This window comes from Euprymna scolopes, chromosome 40 (genome assembly GCF_053919585.1).
Source record: "Euprymna scolopes isolate OS-2025 chromosome 40, ASM5391958v1, whole genome shotgun sequence".
NCBI lineage: Eukaryota > Metazoa > Mollusca > Cephalopoda > Sepiida > Sepiolidae > Euprymna > Euprymna scolopes.
The window spans coordinates 42,917,702-42,923,701 of NC_136521.1; positions in this window are offsets into that span (position 1 = coordinate 42,917,702).

A 6,000-nucleotide genomic window follows, 5' to 3' on the forward strand; every position below is an offset into this window, starting at 1 on the left:
TAAAAACGACCTATTTACAAAAAAAAAAAAAAAAATCTGAATTTTATATATCGAAAATAAAATTTTTCAACACAAATCCAACACAAAAAAAAGCAGGTGGTTGGTTTTCACACAAGTTAATTATGTTGTTAAAACAATTCTATTTGAATAGACAGAGAGAGGTTATTATCACATCTAATTCATTACATATAAAAATACGATATTTCCTCGCATATATTAAATAATATACAAATGTATTTTTAAATAATTTCGCATATGTTGCTTTTGGGGAGGTAGAATTGTCACGAGGGAGGATGGAATTCGAGTGGTTAAAAAATCCACTTATGGGTTATTATTTGTAATTTTCAGTAAGTTGATTAGTGTGTGTATATATATATATATATATATATATATATATATATATATGAGAGAGAGTTTTGTTTATTGTTATCGTTCAATCTGTAATTTTTCTTTGAACTGAAACTGTCCAGCAGTACTCAGCATACTACCAAAACGATCCCATTGTAAATAAGAAAATTAATGAAATATACTGACGTAAATAAATAAATAAAAAAATTTAATTCTTTTTCAGATTCCCCCTCTTTAAAAAAATATATCTTCCTTTTTATATATACATATTTAATTGGAACTTCTGATCATATCCGAACAAAACGGAATACTCTGTAAGCACTTAAAGCAGCAAGTAGTATTTGTTAAAATTCAAATAAATAAACGTTTAAACTATAATGCTTAAATAATAATAATAATAATAATAATTAGAGCTCCTGTAAATAATAGGAAGGTTATAGAACAAGGAAATGGCAGACATATATAAATACAATGCCGACTTGGATTGTATCTTTTTGTTGTTGTTATGGTTGTTTTGCCGTCGTTGTTTTTTGGGGTTTTTTTTTTTGGTTTTTTTTAATCTCTCCACCTAGCTTTCAAAAAGAGGATGGTTGTGTTGTTGAAATGTCGAATTCTCGAATAACGTCTAGAAGGAAACTGCTAAGCCTTTTCTGTTCCATTCGGTAATAGATCCGTGTAATCAGTTGCAGGTTCCTTGCCTCACAAGTTAACATATATATATATATATATATATATATATATATATATATATATATATATTCCAATTAATGTGCCACTATCCAGGAATTGTGAACGCTAATAAAGATTTAAGAATCCCCGGTGTGTGTGTGTGTGTGTGTGTGTGTGTGTGTGTATATTACTGTTTCAGTGTTTCATATGTACACACATTTATAAGATAATAGTGTACGTATCAGTATTTACTCTAGCAGTGCTCAATGCCCGAGTAGAGCTCTCAGTAGTAGTACACAATACGTAAGTGAGCTACACATAAAGGTTTGTGTTTCAATCGTCGAATGAATTCGTCAGGCTATATAATCCAATAGATGTGTCGCTGTATATGTAATGCGGAAGCTGGTTTTAGACTTAAAAGCACCGATGTATGTAGGTACCTATACTATATATATATATATATATATATATATATATATATATATATATATATATATATATATATATATATATATTAAGGAGAAAATAGTTGATACATCAGCGAGGAGTCGTAAGTGGTTGACTTCTTAAATCGAAAACCGAGTAGCTGTTTTCTTTTTTTTTCCCGTCGCCCTACGCCGCTACTCTCCCGTTGGAGCGACGACGGATGGGAGAAGGAGGAACCATTTGGGGGAACCTGTTCGATTGGAGCGCCATCTACGGGGGAGCTGGTGGTTATTGATTTCGTCACTTCCGCTCCGGTTTGGTCTGCCTGGTGGGTGATATGTGGCCCGGTCCAGTCAGCGTTCGTCCGGCCCGGTTTTTGTCCAACCGGTAATACTATCAATAATAACACTGAGAATAGAAAACAATCATAAGTAAAGTAAGTAAGAATAATACAACAAACAAACAAAAAAACTTAGTATTATCGTTGTTCATGCTGGTGATGATGATATGCTTGTTTTTAAACAAGTGTTCCTTTAACCCTCTATATTTGTAATTTTCTCTTATCTGTAGATATATATGTATATAGATATATACTGTATATATATATATATATAGATATATACTGTATATATATATATATATATATATATATATATATATATATATATATATATAAAGTAAGTTATGAAAATATATATGGCAATTAAGCTACACAGAATATTCCGCGTTTCATTCTCGTGAGAACTCCTCAGGCTTATCCATGTGTAGCTTAATTGCCATACATATTTTTCATAACTTACTACATAGCTCTACCTATGTATTGAGCACTGTTGAAGTAAATACTGAAAGTTTACGCATAAAATTATATCTCCATATATTAATTTATGTGATTAAATGATGTAGTCATATATATGTGTGTGTGTGTGTCAAAACATTGTTAGTTCACTGCCTGCATAGCAGCAGCTGTATAGCGCAATGGTTAGAAGCTCTGACTGTCGTTTGGACGATTGGGTTTGGATCCTGGCTTTAGGTAGTTGTTGTCTAGCCGCACTGATGAGCTGTGAAACAGCGAAACAGTACTGTATGTGGATGACTATATATATATATATATATATATATATATATATATATATATATGTATATACAGAGAGAGAGAGAGAGATTTCTGTGGAAATATTCTTTATTCACTTATATTTCCATTTTATATATACTAATCCTTATTTAAGAAGCTCAATATAATTACAGACGAATATAATGAATGAATGACAAAAGTTTATATTCCAAATTTCATGATGTTGACCACCTTACAGTTTATTCTTTTAATTTAATTGACACTCACAATTCTTGACAGTATCTATTTCTTAGCACAAAATCAATCACTTAATTATTATATCAATTAGTGAATCTATTTTGCCCTTAACGCATCAGAAGAAATAACAACAATCAATCCACCAAAAGGAAATAAAATGCGTTTGGGCAGGATTAAAGATATGAAAATTAGAAGACAAGCTGAAAATAATTTATAGTTTGGTTACAATATGCAATTTTGAATTTAGAAATAATTATATATATATATATATATATATATATATATATATATATATATATATATATATATATATAAGTGTTAATGTCTGTCTGTGTGTGTGTATGTGTGTGTGTGTACATTTCCCTACCAAATATCTCTGTCAATTTTCGGTCTAGAGACTCGAAATTTGACATAAGAGGTCTTGAGATTCGAGAAAATCTTTTTAATTGGTTTTCGGCCAGAAATGTGGCTGTCAATGGGTTAAAGTTCAACAATTTGACCTTTGAAAACTCTACCAAACTCCTCCGCCAATTTTGGGACTTAACACTTGAAATTTTAAATGTAGGTTACTTGGACATGGATCAAACGTTTTAATTTGATTTCAGCCCCCAAAAAATATATGTTATGGGGTCAAAATGGGGATCTAAGTTAAAAAAAAAAAAAAAGTGACCTCTGCGGTCTCTACCAAATTACTCAGCCAATTTCTGGTCTAAACATTTGAAATTTTACATAAACGGTATTCAGAAATAGGGCAAGCTTTTTAATCAGTTTGGGTCGAAAATTTTGAGCAACCAAAGGGTCAAAGTTCAAAAGATTTGACCTTTGCGGTGTTTAGCAAACTACTCAGCCAATTTTTGGTCTAAGCATTTGAAATTTATACATAGCGGGTATTCAGACATGTGGCAAGCATTTTAATCAATTTTGGGGCGAAAATTTTGTTGCCAAAACGTCAAAGTTGAAAGAGTTGACCTTTGCAGATTCTACCAAATTTCTCCATCAATTTTGGGTCTAAACACTTAAAATTTTAGATGTAGGTAACTTGGACATGGATCAAACATTTTAATTTGATTTGAGACAAAAATGATAAATTTTAAGGGGTCAAAATTGGGGGCAAAGTAAAAAAAATTGATCTTTGTGGTCTCTATGAAATTACCCAGACAATTTTTGTTCTAAACATTTGAAATCTTACATAAAGTGTATTCACATGTAAGGCAAGTTATGAACAGTACATAGGGCCTGATCAAAGCCAGGCTAAACTGCTAGTATATATATATATATATATATATATATATATATATATATATATATATAAGTGAAATTGTCTGTGTGTGTGCATCTGTGTGTATACATTTCCCTACCAAACTACTCTGTCAATTTTCAGTCTACAGACTTGAGATTTGACATAAGAGGTATTGAGATTCAGAAAAATGTTTTTGATCGGTTTTCGGCCAGAAATTTGGCTGGCAAGGGGTCAAAGTTCAACGATTTGACCTTTGAAAACTCTACCAAACTCCTCCGCCAATTTTGTGTCTAAACACTTGAAAATTTAGATGCCGGTTACTTGGACATAGATCTAACTTTATAATTTGATTTGAGACCAAAACAATAAATGTTAAAGTGTCAAAATTGGGGGTCAAAGTTTAAAAAAAAAAATTGTCCTCTACAGTCTCTACCAAATTACTCAGCCAATTTTTGGTCTAATCATTTGAAATTTTACATAAAGTGTATTCAGACATAAAGCAAGCTTTTTTTAATATATTTTGGCCAAAAATTTGGCTGCTAAAGGGTCAAAGTTCAAAAGATTTGACCTTTGCGGTCTCTAGCAAACTATTTTGACCAATTTTGGGTCTAAAAATTTGCAATTTTACATAAATGGTATTCAGACATGCAGCAAGCTTTTTAATCAGGTTTGGGCGAAATTTTGTCTGCCAAAAGGTCAAAGTTGAAAGAGTTGACCTTTGCAGACTCTACCGAACTCCTCTGCCAATTTCGGGTCTAAACACTTGAAGTTTGAGATGTAGGTTATCTGAAAAATTCACTTCAAGGAGACTCATGCCAGGAGAAACTGTGTATATTTTTTTTTGCAGAGTGGAAAAAACATGTAACCCTGTTTGGTGGTGGAGTATCAGAACGAACATATGCATATGTGTTTGTGGTCAGCCTTCCAAACCGGTGTAAAGCAACTGCTGAGGGCCTCCACCAGCATTTCAGCAACGCCCATGGAACACTTGCTGGAATGTACTCGTCATCATTAGAGATGAGGAGGACCTAGGAGAACCAATTGTGATGGCAGCACAGACAGCCCAGAATACAGGGGAGACTCCTAGTCTGAGCCGCATGAACAATGGGAGATGTTTCCGCTATGGCTGGTGGGGTCAGTTCGCGAAAAGTTGCACTGACAGGGGGTGGGGACATGCGCTCTATTTCCAATGCAGCGGCATTGGACACCTAGCCTAAAACTGTGCAGGAAACGCATTAGAGGACAGGACGTCAGCGCCACTCTGTTTTCTGAACAAGATATGTGAGGCACAACCAACTGCATATGTAAACCAAGTGCCCTGCTCAGCTCTCCTTGACTCAGGCTTTCCACATACCATAGTGAGTGCCAGACTGTGTCGAATCTGGAATAAGAAGAACATCAAAGTCACCACAATAGGTGGCGAGATGCAGGCATGCTGTGGAGCCGGAACCCTGAAGATCCATACAAACTTTGGTGTGGTCACAGAAATCAATGTGTTGGTGATGCAAGGGAATTTGCTGGGGTACTGCTAGGACTGGGGGGTGGGGACTGTCATTGAACAAGATGAGAGTGTGCGCTTTTTGGAAACCTAGTGTGTGCCGCAGTCCACATCAATCGACCTGATTACAGGGTGGACTACAACCATCGCCAGAAGGCCTGGACTGCATCATGAAAGTAGACTGAGACCCAGGCGCCAACCAAACTTAAGAATGGCATCGCAGAATACCCTATACTTGACGAGACTCATAATGAATACGAGCAAGAGCTTGAGGCATGGATGCAGGATGGATGGTTGATCCCTTACCCTGACAACAAGCTTGGACCTCCCAAAGGTCTGATAACCTTAATGATGGTAGTCCAGAATAATAAGTCGAACGTAAGACCGGTGCTGGATTATTGGGAACTCAACAAGCATATTGAGGCTTACGCTACTGATGCTGATGTGTGTGCCAGCAAACTGAGGGGATGGTGCCAGAAAGACTCTAATGTGTCGACATTAGATTTGCGG